Below are 9273 nucleotides of genomic sequence, written 5' to 3' on the forward strand. Positions count from 1 at the left end.
GAGTTCCCTGTGCTATATGGTAGGTTCTCATTAATTATCTGTTTTATACATACTATCAATAGTGTGTATATCTCAATCCCAATCTCCCAATTCATCCCACCCCCACTTTTCCCCTTGGTATCCATACGTTTGTTCTCTATGTCTGTGTCTCTATTTCTCCTTTGTAAATAAGATTGTCTACACCAATTTTTTGAGATTCCACATATATGTGTTAATATATGATATTTGTTTTTCTCTTTCTGACTTACTTCACTCTGTATGACAGTCTCTAGGTCCATCCACATCTCTACAAATGACCCAATTTTGTTCCTTTTTATGGCTGAGTAATATTCCATTGTATATATGTACCACATCTTCTTTATCCATTCCTGTTGATGGATATTTAGGTGGTTTCCATGTACTGGCTATTGTGAATAGTGCTGCAATGAACATTGGGGGACATGTATCTTCTTGAATTCTGGTTTTCTCTGGATATGTGCCCAGTAGTGGGATTGCTGAGTCACATGGTAGTTCTATTTTTAGTTTCTTAAGGAACCTCCATACTGTTCTCCATAGTGGCTGTATCAATTTACATTCCCACCAACAGTGCAAGAGGGTTCCCTTTTCTCCACACCCTCTCCAACATTTATTATTTATAGATTTTTTGATGACGGCCATTCTGACCGATGTGAGGTGATACCTCGCTGTAGTTCTGATCTGCATTTCTCTAATAATTAGTGATGTTCAGCATCTTTTCATGTGCTTTTTGGCCATCTATATGTCTTCTTTGGAGAAATGTCTATTTAGATCTTCCACCCATTTTTTGATTGGGTTATTTATTTTTTTGATATTAAGCTGCATGTGCTGTTTGTATATTTTGGAGATTAATCCCTGTCAGTTGCTTTCTTTGCAAATATTTTCTCCCATTCTGAGGATTTTTTCATTTTGTTTATGGTTTCCTTTGCTGTGCAAAAGCTTTTAAGTTTAATTAGGTTCCATTTGGTTTTTTTTGTTTTTAATTTCATTACTCTAGGAGGTGGATCAAAAAAGATCTTGCTGTGATTTATGTCAAGGAGTATTTTGCCTATATTTTCCTCTAAGAGTTTTATAGTGTCCGGCCTTACATTTAGGTCTTTAACCTATTTTGAGTTTATTTTTTGTGTATGGTGTTAGGGAGTGTTCTAATTTCATTCTTTTACATGTAGCTGTCCAGTTTTCCCAGCACCACATATTGAAGAGACTGTCTTTTCTCCATTGTATATTCTTGCCTCCTTTTTCATAGATTAGGTGACCATATGTGTATGGGTTTATCTCTGGGCTTTCTATCCTATTCTATTGATCTATATTTCAGTTTTTGTGCCAGTACCATACTGTTTTGATTACTGTAGCTCTGTAGTATAGTCTGAAGTCAGGGAGCCTGATTCCTCCAGCTCCGTTTTTCTTTCTCAACATTGCTTTGGCTATTCGGGGGTCTTTTGTGTTTCACACCATTAATTCTTGATGTCTTCCATCTTATTCTTTCATAGGTGCATTGAAATCATCCAAAGCCCTGTCCTCAACAGTAAAGAAATAACTTGAATAGCTATTTAACCTTCCTGAGCTCTTTGATTTCAGATTCCCATTTATGAATATTGTGGAATTGCCACCACTTTTGGCCCTACCTGGGCAAGGTAATCACAATTAGATTCCTCCATTTTCTGGAGGGTTTGTTGCCTGCAACCTACCCTCAATATCAATTTCTGTAGGAGTTATAATTCTCAACAGAAAGCCTAGGTAGAAAAGAGAAGGCAATTATTGGAAGGATGTGGAGGGTTCCTTGGTCATGTTCCTGTGCCCTGGCAGTCAGGAGGCAGGGAAGAAGTCTCCGTCTTTTTTTAAAATTTATTTATTATTTATTTGGTTGTGCTGGGTCTTAGTTGAGGCACGTGAGCTCCTTAGTTGTGGCATGCAAACTCTTAGTTGTGGCATGCATATGGTATCTAGTTCTCTGACCAGGGATCGAACCTGGGCTCCCTGCATTGCAAGCACAGAGTCTTAGCCACTGCACCACCAGAGAAGTCCGCAAGAAGTCTCTTTTTTGATTTCTGTAGCTGGGTGGGGATGCCCCCTTCACCTGGATTTAGATAATGGGTATTTCCCAAACCCAGGGTGGGGATTTCTATGCTGTGCAGCCAAGAGAAAAGAAAAGAAAACATTCTACAAATGTCCACTACATTTTCTACTTCTCTCTTTTAGATTTCAGAATTTTTCAGTTGACACTTCCAGGATTTTCCTGTGAGATTCTATATTGCCTGCAGATATTTTTGTCTCTCCTTTTCCAGTATTTATACCTACATAAAAAAAATATACAGCAATGTCTGGATATTTCCAAGAAATGCTGAATAGTGTATTGATAGCAAGTATTCTTATGTTTTTTTATTTTGAGGTATAGTTGACATATAACATTATATTATTTTCAGGTGTAAAACATGATTTGATATTTGTATATATTGCAATATGATCACCACAATAAGTCTAGTTAACATCTGTCACTATACACAGAAAATTTTTTTTTCTTCTGATGAGAAGTTTTAAGATTAACTCTCTTAGCAGCTTTCAAATGTGTAATATAATATTACTAACTACAGTCACCATGCTGTACATACATCGCCCATGACTTATAATTGGAAGTTTGTATCTTTTGACCCTCTTCACCCATTTTGCTCACCCCTCACCCCCCACCTCTAGCAACCACCAATCTGCTTTCTGTATCTGTGAGCTTGGGTGTGTTTTTTTTTGTTTTGTTTTTACATATAAGTGAGATTGTATGGTATTTGTCTTTCTCTGACTTATGTAAGTTAGCTTAATGCTCTCAAGGTCCATCCATATTGTTGCAAATGGCAAGCTTTTCTTCTTTTTAAAGGCTGAATAATATTCCATTGTATTTATATACCACAATTTCTTTATCCATTCATTCTTTGGTGGACATAGGTTGTTTTCATATCTTGGCTATTGCAAATAATGCTGCAATGAACAGGGGGGTGGTGCGTATATCTTTTTGAGTTAGTGATTTTGGTTTTGTTTTTGGATAAATACCCTGAAGTGGAATTGCAGGATCATACAGTAGTTGTATTTTTCATTTTTTGAAGAACCTCCATACTGTTTTCCATAGTGGCTGTATCATTTTACATTCCCATCAACAGTGCATGAGGGTTCTCTTTTCTCCACATCCTCACCCACACTTGTTAAGTGGTCCTCATTTTCAATGAGAGCACCTCTGATAAATGTTTTTTGTTAAGTATGATAACTTTAGCTTAATGTTGCTTTAAAATAATAAATGAAACATTCTATTCCTAGTGTATTAGTTTAAAATTAGGAGTGGAAATGATATTTTGCCACATTATTTTAAACCTCTATTGAAATGATTCTACATTTTTCTTTCAGTAAATTTATATCAATAAATTTTCTTACCTTAAACCACCCTTGTTTTCTTAGAATAAACCTCATTTAATTATGGTGTAGTATACTTTGACTACAGTCTGGATTTGATTTGCTAGTATTTTTTTTAGGATTGTTGTCTCTATATACCTGTGGCATAGGCCTATAGGAATTTTTTTTTTTTAAGGCTATTATCTCAGAATTTGATATCAGGATTATACTAGCTTTGTAACAGGAATTTAGAAATTTGCTATCTTTGTGAATCGTGCTCCTTGAAGATTAAAAAAAATACTAGAATAATGTAGTCTTATGTTTCTTTGGGAGAAATATCTTGACAACTACTTCACTTTCCTTTCATGGTTATTGATGTATTCAGATTTTGTCTTGGTTTAATTTTCATAATTTCTATTTTCCTAGAAAATCAATCACAATTTAAAAATTTGGTATAAATAATAATCTCTTATAATTTAAGAGCTTTTCTCTGTTTTGGGGTATTAACTTTCTCATAACAAATGTTGAGTATTATTTTCTATCTCATCCATATATTTTTGCTTCCTCATTTTTCTCTTGACATGTCCCATGTTTTTCTACTGCTCTGAACCAGCTCTTCTATTTATAAATGTCCTTCTAATTTACTAATGCCTATTTTCTAATTGTTTTTGCTATTTTTGTTAATTCTTTCATCCTGATTTCGTTGGCATTTGTTTCAAACATTTTGAATTTAATGCTTAGTTTGTTTTCTCATTCTCTCATATATAATAAAGGCTATGAATTTGCTTAGGATGGATAGCTGCACCTCATAAAATGTTACTCTATCCTTTCTTTAAAGAGTAGTCTTCAATCATAACTTTTTTCTCTGTGGTTATTTGATGTTTAAAAACTTCAACGGGTACTTTTGAGTATATACCTAGGCCTATACCATGATGGGTCACATGGTTTGACGTTTTGAGGACCACCAAACTATTTTCTACAGTAGCTGCACCATTTTACATCTCCACCTGCAATGTTGAGTTGTAATTTTTACACATCCTGGTCAACATGTTAATGTCCATCTTTTTTATTATAGCTATCCTAGGGGGTGTGAAATTATCATATTGTGGTTTTGATTAGCATTTCCCTAATGCCTCATGACTTGGGCAGATTTTCAGGTATTGTTGGTCATTTGTACATTTTCTTTGGAGAAATGTTTGTTCAGAGACTGCTATTATTTTTCACGGGAGAACACCAAGAATCTAGTTCAGCAACAACAATCTTGAACCCAGCTTTCCTGCCTTCGCATTCAGTATTCTTCCCTGCAAATGGCGGACTGGATGATGTGTAGACATCTGCAGTTAGGCTCAGACAAATCTTTTATTTCAACATTAGTTAAGACATAAAACTGAAGGATCCAGTGGCATATGATTGAGGTACTACCTTTCCACACCAATGAGCCTGATTCAAGTCAACATTTATTGAACGCCTACCATGTTTAAAGCACCCTGCTAGGGACTGGGAGAGAGAATGAGATCAACACCCCCTCAAAATATGAAATAATTCCCTTCTTTGTTCCTGTTTTCTTACAATCTAGTTTTTAGAAGATAAGGCGAAAATTGCCATTAGGAAAAGAATACATAGTTGCATTTAAGAACAATCACATAACTTAAATTGTGGTTTCATTAGCTCTTGGCTTTTTATGACTTTACTATTGCCATTCCACCAGTCAAAGTAACTTCATAGACTCAGCTCTTTAGGAATATAAGTTTTCATTGGAGAGTTCCTTCAGTATTTAAGGATGGAATGGTACTTTATCAGGTAGATCATACTCTTCCCGGTAACAGAAAAACGGCCTTTTCTATGGGGTGGGGGTGGGGGGGGAAACGTGCGGCCCGGCTTGCGAGATCCCAGTTCCACGTCCACGGATTGAACTTGGGCCCGGCAGCGAAAGCTCCGAGCCCTAACCACTGGTCTGCCAGGGAGTTCCCCAAACTGTCTGTTAATATGATGTTGCAGAGAAACCAAACTGCTGGAGGCACAAGTATTAAACCTTGTCTACTTTGAACAAAGTAACACAGATGATGTTTTACACTGTAAAGTAACAATTTTATAAAACCCATTTGAATCACAACTTTGATGCAGCTTTTTTAAATTTGGTTTTGTGACATGTCATGCTACTGGCATGATTACTGGCTGCATGAGAAAGCTAGTCTAATTCCTTTAATTACATATCTTCTTCCTGACCTGGCCTGGCCACTCATCTTTATTCAGTAGGTTTGGATCAAAAACATTCATTGACTGTTGCAAAACATTTAAAGAAAAGCATCTCCCACCACTGAGGCTATTCAAAAGAACATTTATTATAAGCTCTGAAGTCAGTTCCAGAAACATTTTTGAGCAACAATAGCCCTACTAAGTGAAGGAAGATGTTCATTTGGATAGAAATGTTATATACTTTAAAAGGCATTTATTACTTTATAAGCCCAGCTCATGCATTAACTCCCTATCCCAATGCCACCATTTCAATATTCTGTATATTATTTTTCAGTGCTCTTAACAAACATCTTTTCTGGATGTAGCATTCACAGGGTGTTTCTAGAATCTAAGCACCATGTTTGTTCTAATTTGAACTATGATCTGGATCTAGAATCCCACCATAAATTAGCTTGTGACCTTGGAACTACCATAATTTTTTGTCTTGGATCCTCATTAAAACAAAAACCAAATATCAAAAAGGAACATATCGGCTGATTCAAATGGTGGCTGTAAGAAACTAAGGAAACATGCATTTTCAAAAACAGCTGAGTGAAATTACGGAAAAACAAAAATTTTCTTTGATGGTCTGAAGAAAATGTACTTTACAATTCAAAATTATACTTGAGATGGATGTACAGACCCTTGAAGTTTTCTAGAGCAGAAATGACACTATACTGATTCAAACGGAAAATATATTTGATAAGTCTGCATCAAAATTTAATATGCCTGTAGTTAAAATTCTACTGATGTATTTTAAAAATCCTAACAGTGGATCTGGGCCAGCTGGTATGCATAGGCAGAATTAATCACAAGCTTTACTTCATGATGTAAAAGGCTGCTGAAATTAAAAAAATTTAGACAATTCTGGTTGAATAAAAAGACATGAAATTTGAATTTTTCTTATAAGCTGTCATCTTATACATGCTTCTCTAAATAATGAAGCAATAGATGCTATCACAAATAAAGGTGTTAGCATATAAATATATACCTAATATTAACATTTTTGTATTAAAAATGATGGTAAGCATCTAGTACTATAAAGAGGGGAAAACAAACCTAATACTGATGCACCTGTGTCCTGTATTAGAATAATAACATAAACACAAAACTTATAGAACAATATGGTGATTAAGACCATGAGTTCTATCTCAAAGCAATATTAAAATTTTCCCAGTTTAAAAAACATAGTGTGTGTGTATGGGGAGGGGGGCGGGTGGGCAACTAAGGGAATGTGGAGAAAGGAAACTGAATATTCTATAGGGCATTAAAAAAAAAGTCTTCTGTTTTCAGATAAAGAAATATGGAGTAAATAAAGAAAATACATATGTACCTAACTGAGGATAAATTACTACATTAGAGCATAAATGAAAACTGAGTTTTGGGCTGACCTGGCATTGCATATACTGGTATGAAAACCGTACATAAATTTCCCTTTGTATCATAAAGTTAATGATGACCATCACTAAAATTGAATTTTCTTTATATAGCAGGCAATAGAAAACAACAAGTATCTAAATTAATCTAGTTAATGTATTTAGTACTGCTGTGTAATATTTAATGCTTAATCAAAAGTAGCAAAAGCTGAAATTTATAGACTGTTACTTAAAAGATGCAGCAAGAAAGGCATTTTTTCTCATTTATAATTCTTCTAATCTGATCATCTGTAATGTTACAATCTTAGATTTAAGCAATATCCACAAACACAATCTTGTTCATTAAAAACTGTGGTAAACATCACCCTATTGATGTGTAGTCTCCTTAATTTCCTAGAAGTGAAATGAAGACCCAGTCACCTGTTCAAGATAACATGGCTTATTAGCACAAGATTTTATACTTTTTAACTCTTAGTTTGGTGCTGTGATATACCAAAATACTTCTAGACTAATAAATATTTGTTTAAACCAACAAACCATTAGGTGTAATATATAATATTTAAGAGTTTCTTATTATAGCCTAATAGGAATATAAAGACTTAGCACAAATATGACTAGCCTGGAATTAAATCAGATTTATATATTGCAAATAAAACACCATATATAAAATCAACCGCATCTATTGATTTCCAGATCTTATGTGTTTTACCAAACTTAGATATAACTAAACAGAAGCTCAACTTAGCACTGCTAAGTCTAAATACAACCAAGCTTTGTTAATTTGTATGAATTTTCCTCTACATAGATAGGAATTACTAGATTTAAACACTCTTCAATCTTTAACAGCAACTTTATATAATTTCTCAGAATACCTGCACCATTTTGAAAGAATAATTGATAAATTTAGCAAAACGACCCACAGCTGACAGCTCCATATATAGCAAGATGTCTCTAAATGTATTTCTCTTTTAACATGAGCTGAATTTACTTATAGTAAATTGTATTCCTCAATATTAACAGCTCTTCAAAAGGAGACTTATCTGCCAATAATAATTGCATGAAAGATAAGCAGTCTAAAAAGCATATAATAATCTAGACAATACAAAAATGAAATATTAACTGAATAAAACAAAGGATTTTGTGGTACTATTTTCTGTGCAGAAAAAGTATTGGGTAGATTTGCACATAATTCAAAAAGTAAACTAATCACCAAGTGTCAGAAAACTATTAAGGTCTCAATACTATATAAAATCATCTCTTAAACTGAACCAAATAAAAATTCCTGCTATTCAATCATACTGCAAGATGTCCTGAAGCCAATAGTTTCATACATCTTCAGAAAAAGAGAAAATTAAGGCTAAAAAGATCAAACACCAAGTGTTCATCAAACCTTTCAGTCAATAGTCTTTATTAACATGCAAGTATCATTTGCCGCAAGCTATACAGTTTTTCCTAATCTTTCAGTTCTATTTCAATATTTTGAACTTAAGGTAACTTCTGGACCTAACATATAAAGTAACCTACTAAAATGGGTCAAAGTTAAACTGTATTCTAGCTATCACCTTGACCTTTAAGATCACCACTTAGGTTTATAATTGGCATTATTTGTCACCAAGTAGCAGAATATAATTCTTGTACTTGATAATTCTATACTAAAATATGTAACAGTATGTCTTAAGATGTTACTAAAATATATGCAACTAACATTTATATTTAATTGCTTTCAATAACAATGTTAGGTCTTCTAAGAGGAAAAATTACTTTTATTGATCTTGGTTGTTTATGGTTTTTGCAGGTTCTAGAAAAACTGGTCCATATTGAACCAGTCTTAAAGAAGTAAGCTGAAGACTTAAATTTATAGACCCTATAATAACAGCTTTGTTTTACTACTAAGACAGAGACAATAATAAACCCAACTCTAGTGCTTCTTTTCCCACGACTAAGCAGAGACGCTCTATTATATAATGTTCTTCAAATTTTTTTGTCTTAGTGTAAAAGCTGAATGACCTCTTCTATAAGTTTGAGTTCAGTAGAAGACCCAGATTATGGATATCATATCTAGTGGGGCATACTTTAATTAACAGAAGATAATTAATATACTACATCAAAGTGCATTATTACTGCATCTCTCCACGTTTTTCTTATTTTATAACATTTCAGTTGAATGGAGGAAGACTGGAATTGTCAGAGAAGTCTTGCTCTTAGGATCTAGATGAAAAAGTTCATAGTGAGTCTTTTAAAACATATTTAAATAATGAGAAGTGTAATCACAACA

General features: G+C 33.9%; 1 long non-coding RNA gene across 1 annotated transcript in view; it reads left to right on the forward strand.

Moving 5' to 3' along the window:
• Positions 1-9212, forward strand: part of LOC309646384 — a 67645-nt gene extending 58433 nt beyond the window's left edge. Inside the window, exon 2 of the long non-coding RNA XR_014255326.1 lies at positions 196-9212. This is a non-coding gene — a long non-coding RNA (uncharacterized lncRNA). The remainder of the gene's footprint in view (positions 1-195) is intronic.
• The last annotated feature ends 61 nt before the right edge of the window (positions 9213-9273 follow it).

This window comes from Balaenoptera physalus (genome assembly GCF_965194825.1).
Source record: "Balaenoptera physalus genome assembly, chromosome: 17".
Taxonomy (NCBI): Eukaryota; Metazoa; Chordata; class Mammalia; order Artiodactyla; family Balaenopteridae; genus Balaenoptera; species Balaenoptera physalus.